Here is an 8,993-nt window from a genome sequence, read left to right as displayed (position 1 = left end):
GGTTTTCCATTCATCACCCTCTTGTATGCGGATTTGATAGTAACCACTTTTAAGATCAATTTTAGAAAATATAGTGGCACCGCTAAGCTCATCAAGCATAGCATCTAGCCGTGGAATGGGATACCTATAGCGAACGGTGATAGCATTGATAGGTCTACAATCGAAGCACATGCGAAAACTACCATCACGTTATGGCACAAGAATGACCAGAACGGCACAAGGGCTCAAACTTTCACGCACATGTCCATGGTCTATGAGATGCTTTACTTGCCTTTGTATTTCTTTTGTTTCGTCGGGGTTGACGAGGTAGGGAGCTTTGTTTGGAAGTGGCGCTCTGGGGATGAGGTCGACGCGGTGCTCAATGCCTCGAAGTGGAGGTAGTCCCGGAGGTAGCTCATCGGGGAAAACATCTTGAAATTCCTGCAAAAGAGAAGACAACACTAGACGAAGAGTGTGAGAGGTTTTAGTTTGTGGTGCATTGTCCTTGCACACGAGGACGTAGTGTAGGACACTAGATGGGTTCTCACACACCTCTCTCATCTCACGTTTGGTGGCAAATAGAACTAGGTTCTTGTTTTCGCTCATCGTGGAGGCACTCGATTTTGGCTTGTGGCGCCCACTCTTGTTTTGGTGGCTCGCTCTCTCACTATGATCTCCACGATGGGTGGCTTGCTTGTCGGCGATCACTTGACTTGGCGACATTGGATAGAGGATGTACTCCTTGCCCTTCATCTTGAAGATGTAGTGGTTCGTTCGTCCGTTGTGGACGACTCCTCTATCGAATTGCCATGGTCGTCCAAGGAGAAGATGACAAACGGTCATTGGAACGACGTCGCACTCCAAGGTGTCTTCGTAGGCGCTGATCTTGAAGGAGACTTGTACTCGGTGCTTGACTTGGATAGTGCCGGAATCACTAAGCCATTGCACTTTGTATGGATGTGGATGCTTCGTCTTGGGCAATTGGAGCTTGGAGCAAAGTTCTTCACATGCGAGATTGTGACAACTCCCTCCATCGATGATGACCTTGACGGATCGTCCATTGATGCCGGCCTTGGTGTGGAATATGTGGCATCGTTGGTCTTCTTCTTGGTGATGTTGGAGAGTCAAGACTTTGGAGACAACAAGTGCGGGACTTGAGTCTTCATCACAAAAGACTTGTTCTTATTCATTGTTCACTTGGCGGTGCATGGCGACTTGCTCGAGGGCTTCCATTTCGCCGTCTCTCATGGAGTCATAAGTGCCATCATCGTTGAAGGCCATGGTTCGCTTGTTGGTGCACTCGTAGGACTTGAGGCCTCGGCCTCCGCAAGTGAAACACTTGAAGGAACTCGTCTTGATGGTCTCATCGGTTGGGGTTGATGATGATGAAGCTCTCGGCTTGAAGTTGCCCGTAGTATGGTTGCTTGCAGTTGGCGAAGCTTTCTTGGAAGTCGACTTGTCAATGTTGGAAGTAGAAGGTCTTGTAGTCATTGAAGCTTGGTTATTGGAGAAGCCGTAGGACTTGGATGAGAACTTGGCATTCTTGACATCATCTTGCACTTGGCGTTCCGCTTTGGTAGCTTAGTGCACTAGCTCGATGACATTTGAGTATGGTTGGAAGTCGGCGATCTTCTTGATAGGATGATTGAGTCCATTCAAGAAACGTGCCATTGTTTGCTCATCATCTTCCGCGACATTGGCTCGTATCATGGCAATCTCCATCTCCTTGTAGTACTCTTCAACGCTCTTGATTCCTTGCTTGAGTTGTTGGAGTTTCTTGAAGAGGTCGCGGTTGTAGTAGGTAGGCACGAAGCGTGCTCTCATGACATCCTTCATTTGCGCCCAAGTAGTGATGGGTGGTTCACCTCTTGCCTCTCGGCGCTCAATGACTTGTTCCCACCAAATGAGCACATAGTCTCGGAACTCAAGGGATGCCATTGCGATCATCTTCTCTTCGTCATAATTGTGCAAACGGAAAATCTTGTCAACTTTCAATGCCCATGAAAGGTACTCTTCGGGATCGTTTCTTCCGTTGAACTTGGTCATGGTGAACTTGAGCTTGTCGTAGCATTGCTCTTCATTGTGTTGGGGTCGGGTATGATGACGCCCATGTTGAAGGTGATTGTTTAACTCGTGGTGCTCTTGGCGCGGAAGGTTGTTATCCTCATGTTGATCATGTCGTGGAGGATTTCCATTGTCTTCCTCCTCTCGATGAACTTGGTGGTGTTGGCGAGCTTGTGGAGGATCTTCGCGAGCTCAAAGAGGAACTTGATGATGCACGCGAGCGTGAAATCTTTGTTCTTGAATTTCTTCGCGATGTGCTTCCTCTTGTTCACGGGCTTGTCGGCTTCGGTCGGAAATGGCTCGACTCGAATCGCGTAGGGCTTGTTGCGCCGCAAGTGCATGAGCGTCACGGAGTTGTTGTGCTTGACGTTGTGCCTCGGCATCTTGGGCATTTTGGTGTAGACGCGCTCGCTCTTCCTCTTCATGTTGGCATTGACATTGCCGTTCTCGTGCAAGCGCAAAGGCTTCTTGAGTTTGACGTTGTCGGCACTCTTGAGAGTCGGTGTCTCTTAGGGGATTGAGGCCTGCTTGACGGTTGGCGCGCGCGGCTCGACGAAGAGTGTTCGATGTCGGTGTACTTGAGCCGGAGAGGGTGAAGTCGGAGTGGCGGCTTGAACGGCTCCTTCTTGAAGTGGAAGACGAGCGGTTGATCAACAAAGCACGAATTTCGTCCATCCTTGTGTCATTCTCTTGCTTGTGATCGTCGAGCTTGTGGTTGAAGTAGTCCTTTGTACGTTGCTCGGAAAGTCACAAGTCGGCGGCAACGTTGTCGATGCGTTCACTCATCGCTTGTTGCTCTTGATGCAAAGCACGTTGTGCACCAAAGAGGTGACTCTTGGTGACGAAGGAGTTCATGTCGTCGTCTTGCTCCATGAAGAGTGGGTTGGTAGAAGTTCTTGGCCTATCCATCATTCCAAGACAAATGTGAGTGGTAGAAAGAGAAGAACGAGTACCAAATGTACCTTGACCGAAGTTGAAAGTGGATCGAGGATCACTCCAATGTAGGACAAGGAAATATCACAATTGGTACGATTTCTTGTTGGTTTCTCACACCTACACAAGTTAAAGCTTTTGGTGGAGCTTGGTTAGGATGGTGGCAGAAAATTTGATGCAATTGCAAGTGAGCTTCAATAATGTTGGAAAAGATTAGCAAGATGCAATGTAACAAGTAGACCAAGCATATAAGGTACACGGAAACACACGCGCAAAGATATAAGTGGGGTTGTGCAACCAAGGGTGAGCCAAAATGTGGAATCCACAAAAATGCTCTTGTTGCACAACACTAGAGAGACGCTAGCACGATTGCACGATAGGCGGATACAAGAACTTGTGCACAACCTACTTAGCAAAAATGCAACGACTTCTATCCCAAATACTTTGTATGCAAGGTGTTGCTATGATATGATCCAAGATGATCGAGTATGACAATCTTAATGTTGTATGATGCTATGGTTCTTGCTTAAAAGCTCTTTGTGTATCTTTCCTCTTTGCTTAAAAGCTTGGTTGGCTCTTTGATGTTTGAGCTCTTTTCTCATGCAATGTTTGACGAACCAAGATAGCAAGTGAGTATGCGATGACAACTTTGTGACACAAGAGATGATACCAAGATATGCAACAATGATGTATGTATGCTATGGGAATTATGATCACTAATGTGCACAAGTCTCGTTGCCGGCAATACTCAATGGCTAGTCTCGATGGGTAAGCAACGCAAAGGAGTAAGGCTATGATGGTTATCAATGTAATGGCAAGAATGTTATGTCCAATACCAAGATTAGGTTACCGGTCTTGCTTCCGGTATGGTGTCAAAATGGTGGCACGAATACCAAGTCGTAGTCGAGGTGGTCGTTGTTGATGACACGTCCGTGGCAAAGATGAGCAGCGGTGATGTCAATGTCGAACCATACCTAGATAGCCGAAACACAAAAGGATACAGTACCGCAACTCAAATTCTCAAACCTCAAAGTAGCAATTGTGTCGGAGAGCGAAACGGTCCAAAAATGGTGGGTTATGCGGGAGTGGTGGAGGTATGTGGAAGTATATATGGTATATGGTGAGCACCAGAACAAAATTTGGTGGAATTTTGGGTGGAGTTGTGGAAGTAGTGCGAACTTTCTGTCGAAGCCTGAAGTTCCAGGCAAGACGGAGGGCCCGGGGTCCGGAGGTTCCGGGGAAGGCCGGAAGGTCCGGGGGCCAGAATGTCCCGGCTGGACCGGAAGTTCGGGTGGTCGTGATTCTGCCAAGAACAGAGACTTTGAGATCGTGGATTTGGGCGGAAAAACTTATGGAAAAGCCCAAATCCGAAGGGGAAAAAGAAGAAATTGGAGGAAAAGAAGGGTGGGGAGGCTAGATCTACGAGCCACAAACAAAATTCACGGATGAAAACCAACAAAATCTCAACACACGAACAAATCACAAAAAAATTGGGGCTATTTTTGGGGTGGATTTTCGGATTAGGATGAAAAACAACAAAATTAGGCTAGAAACACAACGGGGAGGCTCAAAAATCGTGATCAACCTTGCTCTAGATACCAAGATGATGTAGGGTGGAACCCTAATCGCCCGATCTTTCACGAAAGGAGCGGATCCCGCGAAGAACGCGGAGAACACGAGGAGGGAAACGAGGGAAAACACAAGGGGAAACACAAGAGGAACACTCAAACTAACAAGAACAAGTCACACATGTGCTAGATCCTCGGGTACATAGAACGATACACAAATCCACGGACAACTAAGGATGATAAAAAGGTAGCCGGTCTTCTCCGTGAGGAGGTCTTGAATCCACGGGGGGATAAAAAGGTAGCCGGTCTTCTCCCTTAGAAAGGGGGCTTGAATCCAAAGGGATCTTCTCCGAAGAGGCCGCGGTCTCTCACGAGGTGTAGATCCGATGTGGATGAGCGAAGCTCTATCTCTAAGTATGAGCTAAACCAACGGTAACCCTAGAAAGGCGTACGTGATAGAGTATATATAGTCTAGGTGACGAAAGGGTACACGGGCCTCGGCCCAAGTAGCTGCGCGCAGGCAGGGCCAGAAGTTCCGGGCTAGGCCGGAACTTCCGGGCGCCGGAGGTTCCGGGGAGGGTTCGGCCTAACCACAGAGTTGGCGCGGTGGAGATGTGCTGGTATCTGGAGGCCGGAAGGTCCGGGTAGGCCGGAGGTTCCGGGTGCCGGAAGGTCAGGGACGGGGTCCGGGCTAACCCGAGAGTTGGCACGCCTGGGATGGTCGAAGTCCTCGGCGGCCGAAAGCTCTAGGTCGGCCGGAAGGTCCGGGGGCCGGAAGTTCCGGGCTGTCCAGAGTGTTGACGCCTGTCTCTTCTTCTACAGACCTCGGCTCCGAGTCTTGAGCGTTGTACCTGATGACACATAGTATCTCGGACTTAGGCAGTAGCCATGTCTCACTTGAAGAGGGGGAAAACTCAAGTAGGAGTGATGTCACCTCGGATTGAATAGCACGTGCCCTAGCCCTTTTCATTGGTCCACTTGGAGCTTGGATAGTTGAGGTGGCATCCATGGGGATTGTCGTGGGATGCTCCGCATCACAAGTGGTATCAGTTTTCAGGTTGCTCAGTGAGAATTTCCAGTTTTTCCTAGATTAGATTTATTTTCTTACCTATTGTCCAAGAAAAAGCCACAAAAAAGGTTAGATCTATTCATCCTTTGTCCAAGCCAATCTGAGCCTTTGCAATTTTCTTTTCATTGCTTACATAGTTGAATTATTGGTTGCATCGTCGTGTCGAGTTGCTAGTCTTAGTGTCTAGTTCGTTTAGAGTTTCGAGTTTTGTTCACATTAGTCACGCCGCCGCTGCATCGTTATCCCTTTCGCTGTCCACCACCCATCCATACCTTTCCACCACGTGATACCCATCGTTCATTGTCACAATCATAGTTGAGATCGTTCACATCTTCACTATATCCAATCTGCATCTTATCTAGTTTGTTTGGAAAGAGGGAGAGAGAAAAAAAGAGAAAAAAAAAGTAAAAAAAAAGTCAGAGAAAAAAAAGAGAAAGAAAAAGGAAAAAAAGTGTGAGGAAAAAAAGAGAGAAAAAAAAGAGAGAAGAAAAAAAACAAAATTCGGATCTATAGACTCAATGTCGTGGTTGAATTCGGATTGGAATCTATTTTATACACTGTTCAGTACAACAATCATAACTTCCTCATACAAAGTCCGTTTTGGCTCCGCGAGTACTCAAATGAAAGCTAGCGACGCGCGGCATCTAAATAGTTGCATAAGCTTGTTCAATATTTGGAACCTCAAAATCGGCTTCTAAATAGATCTTTTTTCCCTCCGAAATTCACGAACACAACTTATTCCAGTTTTTCAGGCCAGTTTTAGAATTTTTTGACTCCTCATATCAACTCGGAATTGAGTGATTCCTTTTGATTTTGAAAGCTCGAGTCAATAACATTCTTGAAAAATTATCAAAAAAAAATGGCACAAACTTTTACAGAGGAAAGTTGGAGAGAGAGTGGTTGATATATCATGCTTGGCTGTTGTTTCAGATCATTATCTTTACGGCTATTGTGATCTTCACTTATATTTTGCTGTCTAGAGCTACTTCTTATGTTTTATTGATGCTAGTAGTGCTACGGCGTGACCTCATTAGTGTTCTAGGCTCGCGTCTCTAGTCTGGTCTAGCCTAGGACTAGCACAGTGCAGTCGTTGAGCGTTTATTCAACATTGCATCTTTGAATTGATTATTGCTAATCTTTTGCTACCATATATAGCAAACCCAGATCCATATATTTCTACACCGTGTATACGTACGTTCCACTGGCAATCGCTTTACACAATCTTCAGAGTTATTTGACACTGCTGGTTGCCTGTCACCACCTGCTGCATGGTAAGAACTTGTAAGATATTGATATTTGTTATACTGTGAGTGCTTTACCACCATACCCTAGTAGTTCATAGTAACATTATTCTTGAATTTTGTTTCTTGTTTCTACTAATCATGACAGGTTCCGGAGATAGAAGATCTTGTACGACGGACACATCTTCACCATCACGAGAGTTGGGACAACACACACAAGCATATGATCAGGTTATCTCTTTACCATCATTTGAGGGTAGATTTAATCCTTCTATTTATATAGCTTGGGAGCTTGAGGTAGAACAAGTTTTTAGTCACCATGATTTTTCTGAACTTGAGAGAGTATGAGCTACCACTAGAGCATTTACTGGGTTTGCTTCTGTTTGGTGGAGTGTACATTGTAAGAAAAACATTGATAACCAACCCACAACCTGGAAAGTTTTGAAAGCTGTAATGAGATAACAATTTTCCCTCCTTACTCTCATCGTGAATTGCTTCGCAAATTTGAAAAATTTAAGCAAGGCAACAACACTGTTCATGCTTACTACCAAGAGTTCAAATCTTATATGCATCATTGTGACATAGAATAATGTGAGGATGACACAATGAATAGATTTTTTGGTGGTTTGAACCATGATATTCAGGCAAGATTTCAGTATATTCCTCGTTGCATTACTGGTATGTATGTCCGTGCTTGTACCTTTGAGAGACAGATACAGGAGGATGCATTGGGTGACTACAACAACTACTATTCCAGTTCATGCTCACCACTGCCGGTTGGTTACTCCACCGTTGCACCTACTAGAGCAGGCCCACCTCGGATTGTGAGCGTGACATCATCTCAAGAGTATGTGAAAGTGCTAGTGATCGACTAGAGGGGGGGTGAATACGCGATTTTTAGGAAAGTCTTCAAAACACGTTAGTTTCGAAGACAAACGATAGAAATAAACCTATTATCATGCAGCGGAAGGTAGACTAAACTAGGCAAACCTTAGTCATGTATTCAATGAAGTGAAAGCACAATGACAAATAGCAGCTAGGCAGTAAGGATCAGGTAGGAAGATGTTAAGAAGCCAATCAGTACACGTAATCACTTAGTGAAGTCAAATGGTGATGCTATCGTACAATGACTTCACAAGAACCAACAGTAAGTAAGGGAAGGGAAGGATGAAACCAGTGAGTCGTTGAAGACAATGATTTGTTGGACCAGTTCCAGTTGCTGTGACAACTGTACGTCTGGTTAGGGAGGCTGAGATTCAACTAAGAAGACCTCGTCTTCACCTTATTCCCCTTGAGCTAAGGACACCTAGTCCTCGCCCTATTACTCTGGTAAGTCTTCAAGGTAGACTTCCAAACCTTCACAGACTTCGTTCACCGGCGATCCACAATGACTCTTGGATGCTCAGAACGCGACGCCTAACTGGCTGGAGGATTCACAGTCCTCAAGTGTAATAAGTCTTCAGATCACACAGACAAGAAGACTTAAGTGATGCCTAACACTCTTTGGCTCTGGGTGGTTAGGGCTTATCTTCTCAAGGAATTCTCTCTAAAAGGCTTCGAGGTGGGTTGCTCTCAAATGACAAAACCCGTACTTTAACTCTGAGCAGCCAACCGTTTATGGTTGTAGGGGGTGGGCTATTTATAGCCACTAGGCAACCTGACCTAATTTGTCCGAAATGACCCTGGGTCACTAAGGAACTGACACGTGTTCCAACGGTCAGATTTCAAACACACACGGCAACTTTACTTGGGCTACAAGCAAAGCTGACTTGTCCAACTCTGAACAAGATTCTCTCTCATAGTCTTCACTCGAAGACATAGGATTTTGGTTAAGCATCACTTCAGTCATTCTGACTGGTTTTCTTGGACCCCACTTAACAGTACGGTAGTTCCTATGACTCAACAAAGAAGAAAAAGAACTACGAAAGATCTAAGTCTTCGCGCTCCATAGTCTTCATGCGATGTCTTCTCTTGTCATAGTCTTCAAGGTGAATGTCTTCACTTACCACCTTTGACTTCAATGTCTTCATATATTTTTAGGGGTCATCTCTGGAAGGAAAACCGAATCACTGGGGGACTTCTACCTGTGTTATCTTTCAATTCTCACAAACACATTAGTCCCGCAACTAGGTTTGTCGT

This window comes from Triticum urartu, chromosome 1 (genome assembly GCF_003073215.2).
Source record: "Triticum urartu cultivar G1812 chromosome 1, Tu2.1, whole genome shotgun sequence".
Lineage (NCBI taxonomy): Eukaryota > Viridiplantae > Streptophyta > Magnoliopsida > Poales > Poaceae > Triticum > Triticum urartu.
This window is presented reverse-complemented; position numbering follows the sequence as displayed.